A 10,294-nucleotide genomic window follows, 5' to 3' on the forward strand; every position below is an offset into this window, starting at 1 on the left:
TTTTTTTACTTCACAGAATATCAGTACCAAATGGAGTCCAAATGCAGTGAAAATTTTTGGAGATTTTTTGGAGCAAAAGATAACTTGGGAGCCAAGGAAGCACCAGAGGGGAGGCCCATGGGGCCCACAAGACACCAGGGCACGCCAGGAGGCCCAGGCATGCCTTGATGGGTTGTGGGGCCCACGGGGGTCTCCTCCACCGCCTCTCACCTCTACAAATACTCAAATATTCCAGGAACCCTAGGGGAGTTGACAAAACACAATTCCAGCCGCCGCAAGTTCCAGAACCATGAGATCCAATCTAGAGCCCTATTCCAGCACTCTGCCGGAGGGGAACATGATCATGGAGGGGTTCATCATCCTCATTAATGCTCCTTCGATGATGCGTGAGTAGTTCTCCATAGACATATGGGTCCGTAGGCAGTAGCTAGATGCTTCTTCTCTCTTTTTGATTCTCAGTACAATGTTATCCTCGTTGTTCTTGGAGATCTATTTGATGTAATGACTTTTTGCATTGTGTTTGTAGGGATCCGATGAAGTTTGAGTTTATGGTCAGATCTATATCCATGAATATTATTTGAGTTTTCTTTGATCTCTTATATGCATGATTATTTATAGCCTCGTATTTCTTCTCCGAATCTTTGGCTTAGTTAGGTTGACTAGATCAATTTTTCTTGCAATGGGAAGAGGTGCTTTGTGATGGGTTCGATCTTGCTGTGTCCTCATCCAGTGAGAGAAGGGGTAGCAAGGCACGTATGTATCGTTGCTATTAAGGATAAAAATATGGGATCTATTTCTACATGAATAGATCTTGTCTACATCATGTCATCGTTCTTATTGCATTACTTCGTTTCTCCATGAACTTAATACACTAGATGCATGCTGGATAGCGGTCAATGTGTGGAGTAATAGTAGTAGATGCAGAATCATTTTAGTCTACTAATCTTGGACGTGATGCCTATATACATGATTATTTCCTTGGATATCATCATAATTATTTGATCTTCTATCAGTTTCCCAACAGTAATTTGTTTACGCACCGTATGCTATTTTCTCGAGAGAAGGCACTAGTGAAATCTATGGCCCCGGGTCTATCTTTTATCATATTGTTTTCAGATCTATATTTCCAAAAACCCAAAAATACCTTGCTGCACTTTTTCTTTACTTATTTTATTTTGTGTTCTTGCTAGATCTATTTATCCAATTCACACAATTTAATCTATCTTTTTACCATGGAGGGATTGACAATACCTCTCACCGTCGGGTTGCAAGTACTTGTTCTTTGTGTGCAGGTACTGTTTACATAGTGTTGCTTGGTTCTCCTACTGGATTGATAACATTGGTTTCATAACCGAGGGAAACACCTACCATAGCTGTACTGCATCATCCCTTCCTCTTAGAGGAAATACCGACGCAGTTTCAAGCCGTATCAAAAGGAATTTCTGGCGCCGTTGCCGGGGAGACATCATCAACATCTATCAGGTTCCTAATCACAAATATCATCTCCTTGCAATTTACATTATTTTCCATTTTCCTGTCGTTTTAACTCCCCCACTTCACAAAAACTTGTCGTTTTATTCGCCTCCTTCTTCGTTCGCTTTTTTTTCTCGTCAGATCTTTTGTTTGAGTGTGATCTTGCTTGCCTACTTTGTCGTTATGGCTAGTTCCTCCTCTATTGCATGTACTCCCGAGAATGAGGTTCTTAATTTTAAACAACAAGGAGGGGAGAATCTAAAAAATTCTTGGTATAGGATTTGCATTGCTCATAATAGATCTATTCGTAAGCAATCTACCATTGTTCTTCTTCGTAGTTTTTATGTGGGCATTACCACTCGGTATAGATTCGTCCTTGATACTATTACCGGTGGAAATTTCTTGATGTGTCCATCTTTGGATGCTTTTAATGCTATGGGCGATCTAGTGGGTGCACCACCTATCATTATCAATGAAACAATCATAACTATTGAGCATGTTATGCAAAGATTAGATGCTATTGAAAAGAAGATGATCACCGAAGAACATATTGAAAAGTCAGATAAAAGGATGCATAATCTTGCTAATAGAATTGGGTCAAAAGCGGGAAATGCTCTTAAATTATTAAAGGAAAAGGAAAATGTAGTTAATGAAAGATTAGAAGAAAGTCCCTCTCGGATTGATAAGTTGGAAGAAATTTTGATAAGTTACTAAGAACAAGGGTGCTCCTTCTAGGATTTTTTTGAAACTATCATGTTTTTTATATTAAATTCGGAAACTATATGACCGAACACATAAAAATCAAAACTATGACCCTGTCGGCCACCTGTTCGCCGAAGAGGAGCATTTCAGCCAACTCTTGGCCAAAGTAGAGTCTTCAGTTTACTTGCGGCCGAAGAAAGGTGGAACAGGGCCGAATAGCACTCTTTGGTCATCTGTAGGCCCAAGAGTCCTCCGGGACCCATCTCTTCGCGTAAACAGGAGGACGAAGTGGCCCAGAGGACTCTTGTAACATCCCAAATTTTCAATTTGGAATGTTATACACTAGATCATCAATGCATATCATATTTTCTTTGCTTTTGGTTTGATCCTAGAAATTCTACGCAACTCAAGGACCCTCGGAGAGAGTTGGGGATTTTGTTATTTTCATATTTGAGTTTTTCTCGAATTTTGAAAATAGGATCATTTGATTTTATTTATTTTATCTTCAATTATTTCGAATTATAGAATATCAGAGAGGGAATAAAATGAATTTCCAAAAAAAAAGAAATATAGAGAGGGAATAAAAGGTTTATTTTGGAGTTTTCGCTATTTTATTTGAATTAGGAAAAATTGCACGTTTTTCAAAACTGCATTTTAGGGCCAAGAAAATGTTCATCTTTTTCTAAATATTTTATTTAGACAGCAACAATTTGTTTTTGCATTTTTAGATTTTTATTTCTTTTTCTAGAATTTAATTTTTGTTTGGCGGAATTATTTAAAAAAAACGCGCGCGCCCGACTGGGCCGAAGCCTAGCCGAGCCAGGCCGGCCCGCCTATCGCCGCCGCCTTCCCCGCGCTGCGCCGTCGCCGAGTCCGAGCCGGACTCCGCCTTCCCGCTGCCGCTGCCTTGCCCCTCCCCCAAGCCACCGCACCCCTCCCCTTTAAATACCGAGCTCGGGGCCCCCCTGGAGCCCCAAGCCGCCACCGCCGCACACCACCGTCGTCGTAGCCGCGCCCCGCCTCCTTGCGCCGCCGATGCCGCCAGCCGCCGCCGCTGACGCCTGCCGCCGCCGGTCCCCGCCGCCCCGCCGACCCGCAGCCCCACTGGACCCCGCAGGAGTCTCGCTGGAGCCCGAGCCGAGATAGCCGCCGCCCCGCCCCAGTTTTCTAATAAAACCAATCCTTTTTTTAGAAAACCTAGATTTGTTTTTTAGATCGGTTTATCTTTTTAGCGTTTATTTTATTTAGCGAGCGTTCGCCCGTTCGTTCGTTTTAACGAACATTTTCGCCGTTTAGTTTCAGCTAACGAACGTCCGTTCGTTAATCTGTTCGTCAGTTTTCTTTTTATCGAATTATTCTGCGATTATTTCTGATCGCGATTTCTGATGCGATCTTCGTTTTAGTTTAACTTTTCGCTCGTTTATCGGAATCAGGCGATTCAAGCGCCTAGAGTTTCGTATCGAAACCCTCTTTCCGTTAGTCAACTCAAACAAGTTTTTGCTTCTGTAAAATTTGACCTAGGTCCAGATTAGTAAACGAAGCTTGTTTCTTTCGCCGTTTGATTTTCGTTGCTTCGTTCGTTTTGATTGTTTTTGCCAATCGGAGTTCTTAAGTTGAACTTTTTGGTTAGATCTCTTATTTGAGTTTTACCTGTGCATTAGATGAGTACTTATTGTATGCTTGTTTGTTTGTTTGTTGTGATAGAGTATCCGGATTGCGCCGCTTGCTACTTCAAATCTCTAGGTTTCACAGATCATCTGCAAGGCAAGTAACACTTTGATCATACCTCCTTACTACCCAATTTTATTGCATTAGATCAATCCTCAAACAATAGCATGACTAGGATCTGATTAATATGTGGGTTTTGGGAAGAAGATAAGGTAGCACCTATTACCTATTTTATTATCAAACCTTTGGGAGTTACTTCTTCGTTTGCTTATATTGCCATGCTATGCTAGTAGACGTGTGTTGGGCGAGTGTATCCATGACAGATGTGAGATTGTTAAGTAACGGTTTATTTAAGGTGGCAACTTTAATACACATCTGGGTGGATTGAGGCAGCTGGGTATTCCAGGATTTGCCTGTTTGTTTTGGACCGCCACCCAGGCTCAAAGGGATCATAAGATTATTCATGCTAGAAACTTCCGTGTGCAGCTACAAGCTACAATGGGCTCTAGCATAGTTGATTAAGTCATGCAAACTCTTACAGTGGTAGACTAGCAGATGTAGGGGAAAGTAGGTATAATGGTCTACCCATCATAAGGTGCTAGCACTTCTGAAAGACTATGTCTCAGTCATCCGTTTCTAAAACACCATGTAGTGCGAGAAAACCAACGGAGGAGATCGAGTCTTGTGGGGAAAAGTGCACAAACCTCTGCAGAGTGTATAAACTAATCATGATTAGTCATGTCCCTGGTTATGGACGTCTTGAGTATCTAGTACTTAGATTATCATGTGAATCTCATCATGTTACTCTAATTAATGTTGTTGGGTTTTTAATGATGATACTTAATTGGGATTGAGAATGTTGTCAACCATTCTCAATGTTTAACAACCACCATGATAGTTAAATAAAATTGTTCCTTTTGTAGTAGGGAAAAATTGGCTTTATGCAAAACTGTAACCATTGAGCTTTCCACCAACCTTATATGCATGTAGTGTAGCATTATTCTTTCATTACTCTCTATGTGTTACATTGCCAGCATATTCCATGTGCTGACCCATTTCGGGCTGCAACATTCATGTTGCAGACTTTTCAGACGACAAGTAAGATGCCTTAGGATCGTGGTCCTATACTAAGTGATGCCATTGGAGTTGATGGACTCACTTATCTTCCAAGCCTCCCGCTGTTATCGTTATTAGATGGCCTTAAGCTATATTTATTGCAATGAGTTCTCTTTGAGATTTACGATGTAATAAGTGTGTGATTGCCACTCTGTTATAAATCCTTCAAGTACTGTGCGTGTCAGCATTACTGATCCAGGGATGACACTGATGCACAGAGATCAGACTGTTTGAGGTTTGGTCGCTACAAGATGGTATCAGAGCACACGCTGACTGTAGGACACGACCACTAAGCTAAAAGCCCTAGATCACTACCCACTCTGCTCATTTCTGACTCCTCATCTTTTCTACTCTCTTTTAGGATGGCGGATGCAAGGAACAAGTTCACAAAACCGATGAAGATACACCCTTTGGACGACACCTGAAGGATGTCACTAAGTATCTGAACATCGGAGTACCAAGCTTCACCGGGACCTACAACACCACTTTACCTGAAGAGGAGCGCTGGATGATTCAGGTTCAAGTCCCAGGAAGGACGTTCATGCCCGTCACGGAGCCCATAGAGTTTTCCTTTGATGCACCAACCTGGAGTCTAGGAAAGAGCATGGCAGCTCACATCGCCATGGGATGTATTGGAGAAGTTTACCACAGGGAGCTTAGGGATAATATCTACCATATTTGTGGGCGCCGAGATGAGCAATGGGAGATGATCAGCACCAGGAAGGATAGATTAATTGCAGCTTTCATCCAGGAGTTAAACTAGCACATTCGACGCCAGGAGAACCAGATGTGCGCAGGCATGATAGACCTGAAGAAGGCCATGACCAAGATCACAGAACTGGAGGAAGAACTCAAGTCCACCCATGATGGATATGAGGAGGAAATTGCAACACTCGTGGTGAAGAGTGATGATCTGAAGAAGAAGCTAAAAGTATTCATGGGATTTCCCGCAACTAGAGGAGAAGACGAAGATTGCACCTGTCCAGAGAACTACATCATCATTGACACCGACCCAGACCCAGACGATAGCGATGATGATTATGTTGATGAAGCTTTAGCAGACATCATGGAGTCTTCATCGGAGAAGTTTTTCTAGTCGACCACCATAACAGTAGTAGTATACCCCATGTATCTAGTATAGTCTAAGCACTTTTGTAACGATACTTAGACCGGTGTATGCCCTTGTTTGAAATGAATGAAGTGTTTTGATTGCTTTTTGTCTCATGTGCATATGGGTAGTGTTTTCCCTCTAGACCTCATTATATTCTGTATTCTCATCTTTTCTAAACCCTCAGGTGCCTCCGAGACGTGACAATGGTGCTTTCCCACCGGAGCTCACTCATTTGATCTAGCAGCAGAATGCCTTGATGCAGTTGCTATTACAGAATCAGAATCAGGGGAACAACAACAACAACAACAACCCACCACCACCACCACCCGTTGATCACTTAACCCATTTTCTTAGGCTGAATCCGCCGGTGGTTTCTAGTAGCACCGAGCCGATAGTTGCAGATGATTGGCTCCGCAAGACAGCAGGGAGTTGACCACTGCAGGATGCACATATGCGGAGAAGGTGCGATTTGCCGCACATCAGCTTGAAGGACCCGCAGCATCATGGTGGCAGAATTTCACAGCCACCTATCCAGTAGACACTGTCACATGGGATCAGTTTCAGCAGGCTTTCCATACTGCCCATGTTTCATCAGGAGCTATGGCCATGAAGAAGCGTGAGTTTCGCAACTGAAGCCAAGGAGGACGTACAGTTGGTCAGTATGTGGATGACTTTAGTAAGTTAGCACGTTATGCCCCAGATGATGTTGCTACTGATGCAGCCAAGCAAGAGAAGTTTCTGGAAGGACTAAATGATGAGCTGAGCATGCAGTTGATGGTAGCCAGTTTCAACAACTACCAGGAGTTTGTAGACCGTGCTCTTATGATTGAAGGGAAGCAGCAGCAGATTGAAAACCGCAAGAGGAAGTATGGACAAGGGAAGTACAATTCTGGAGCTCAGCAGAAGCCACATTTTATCCCGAAATCGGGAGGACATTTTCAGCATACCCATGGAGGAGGTAGCTCGCATAATCATAATGGCCCCAAGAATGGGAATGGAGGAAGCAACGACCAGAACCGTACCAACCCATCAACCCCAGCTAAGAAAGACCTGAGCCAAGTCACTTGCTTTAAGTGTCAGAAGACTGGACATTATGCCAATGAATGTCCTGAACGCCAGAATGGAAATGGCAATGGAAGCTCTGGAAAGAATCCGAACCCTTTCAACAGGGGACAGGTGAACCACGTTAACATGGAAGAGATTGAAGCCCAGCCAGATGCAGTGATAGGTAAGTTTTTGGATAAGTCATTTACTGCAATCGTTCTTTTTGATACTGATGCATCACACTCATACATATCAAGGGGATTTGTGGATAAATATAAACTTCCTACCAAAGTTCTTAGAACGCCTATGTTAGTAAGCTCACCAAGAGCGGAGTATATGGCCAGTCGAGGATGTTTTCAAGTGCCATTGAGTATAGGTAGGCATGTTTTCCCCTCATATTTAATCATTTTGGAATCTCAAGGTTTGGACGTGATTCTGGGTATGGATTGGCTATCGATGTATGGAGGAAACATCGATTGCGCCAGTAAGTCGATTTTGCTTACCACCCTAGAAGGGAGAAGGATCAAGTATGTATCAAGACATGAGCCAAAGAGGATGCAAGTAAATTCCTTATCAGGAGTTGTGTAGGAGGAAGTACCAGTGGTGAAGGATTTCCCTGATGTATTTCCGGAAAAGTTGCCAGGCATGCCACCGGATAGAGACATCGAGTTTTTGATTGAGCTTTTGCCAGGCACAGGGCCGATATCTAAGAGACCGTACAGGATGCCCGCTAAAGATTTGGAGGAAATTAAGTAGCAGATTAAAGAGTTACTGGATAAAGGATATATTCGCCCAAGTTCTTTGCCTTGGGGATCGCCAGTACTTCTAGTGGAGAAGAAAGATGGATCATTGAGGATGGTTGTTGATTATCGAGGACTGAACACAGTAACAATTAAGAACAAGTACCCACTGCCGATGATCAATGATCTGTTTGACCGATTGCAAGGAGCTAAGGTATTTTCCAAGGTCGATTTGCGATCAGGATACCATCAGTTGAAGATTCGAGAGTAGGATATACCTAAGACGGCTTTTACCACCAGGTATGGGCTATACGAGTATACCGTTATGTCATTTGGTCTGACTAACGCACCTGTCTATTTCATGAACATGATGAACAAGGTGTTTATGGAGTTTTTGGATAAGTTCGTCGTGGTGTTCATTGATGATATTTCGGTCTATCCGAAGAACGAAGAGGAGCATAAGGAGCATTTGTGTTTGGTACTAGAGAAGCTCAGAGAACATCAGTTATATGCCAAGTTCAGCAAATGCGAATTTTGGTTGAAGGAAGTTCGATTCCTCGGACATGTTATATCCGGAGAAGGAATAGCAGTAGACCCCACCAAAGTTCTCACTATGACAAACTGGGAAGCACCAACCACAGTTGGAGAGATCCGGAGTTTTCTTGGACTCGCAGGATACTACCGGAGATTTATTGAGAACTTCTCAAAAATTGCAAAAGCTATGACGGAGTTGTTGAAGAAGGATACCAAGTTCTTTTGGACTGAGGAGTGTGAGGCCAGTTTCCAGGAGTTGAAGGAACGTTTGGTTACCTCGCAAGTGTTGATTCTGCCAGATCAAAGCAAGGATTACGAGGTGTATTGCGACGCTTCACGTCGAGGACTTGGAGCAGTGCTTATGCAGGAGGGGAGAGTTGTTTCGTATGCTTCACGATAGCTTAAGCCTCATGAGTTAAACTATGCTACCCATGATTTGGAGTTAGCAGCCGTAGTGCATGCATTGAAGACTTGGAGACATTTTCTCATCGGAAACCATTGTGAGGTGTACACGGTTCACAAGATTTTGAAGTACATTTTCACACAGAAGGAGTTGAATCTCAGGCAAAGAAGATGGTTGGAACTCATCAAAGATTACGATATGAGGTTGCATTATCATCCCGGAAAGGCTAACATAGTAGCCGATGCGTTGAGCCGCAAGAGCCATGTCAACACCCTCATGAATGGAGAGTTACCAAAGGAGTTAGCCGAGGACCTTCGGGAGCTAGGTTTGGAGATAGTTCCAAGAGGCTATGTTGCAGCATTGGAGATTCAGTCAACTTTGATGGATAAGATCAGAGAAGCCCAGAAGACTGACTAAGAGATTGCTGATATAAAGAAGAGGGCGATCAAAGGAAAAGCGAAAGGATTTCGTGAGGATGAGCACGATACCTTATGGTTTGAAGATCGTGTTTATGTGCCTAATGAACCGGAGATCAGGAAGTTGATTCTGTAAGAGGCCCATGATTCGCCCTATTCGATTCACCCAGGAAATACCAAGATGTATTTAGATTTGAAGGATACCTTCTGGTTGACCGGAATGAAGATGGATATTGCAGAGTATGTAGCAGTTTGTGATGTATGTTAGAGAGTAAAGGCAGAGCACCAGAAGCCAGCAGGATTGTTAGAGCCATTGCCAATACCCAAATGGAAGTGGGATAAGCTTGGCATGGATTTCATTACAGGATTGCCCAGGACTCGTTCAGGCTATGACTCGATTTGGGTTATAGTCGATCGTTTGACGAAGGTAGCACATTTCATCCCCGTGAAGACCACTTACACCAGTGCTAAGTTGGCAAAGATATACATGACCAGGATCGTATGTCTGCATGGAGTTCCGAGGAGCTTTGTATCAGATAGAGGAACCCAGTTTACCTCAAAGTTCTGGAATCAGTTGCACGAAACTTTGGGTACCAAGCTAGAGTTCAGTACAGCTTTTCACCCGCAGACAGATGGACAGACGGAGAGAGTCAATCAGATTTTGGAGGATATGCTGAGAGCCTATGCGCTAGATTATGGATCTAGTTGGGATGCCAATTTGCCATATGCAGAGTTTTCTTACAACAACAGTTATCAATCCAGTTTGAAGATGGCCCCTTTCGAAGCCTTGTATGGAAGGAGGTGCAGGACCACGTTGTCGTGGGATGAAGTTGGAGACCGCCAATTGTTTGGACCGGATTTGATCAAGGAATATGAACAGAAGGTGAATTGATTCGCGATAGGCTCAAAGTAGCCCAGTCCAGGCAGAAGAGCTACGCAGATTCAAAACGCAAGGAGACAGTTTACAAAGTCGGAGATAGAGTTTATCTTCGAGTATCTCCACTTCGAGGAGTAAAGCGTTTTGGTGTTAAAGGAAAGTTAGCGCCACATTTTGTGGGACCATACAAAGTTTTGGAGCGTATGGGAG

Source organism: Triticum dicoccoides, chromosome 4B, assembly GCF_002162155.2.
Source record: "Triticum dicoccoides isolate Atlit2015 ecotype Zavitan chromosome 4B, WEW_v2.0, whole genome shotgun sequence".
Lineage (NCBI taxonomy): Eukaryota > Viridiplantae > Streptophyta > Magnoliopsida > Poales > Poaceae > Triticum > Triticum dicoccoides.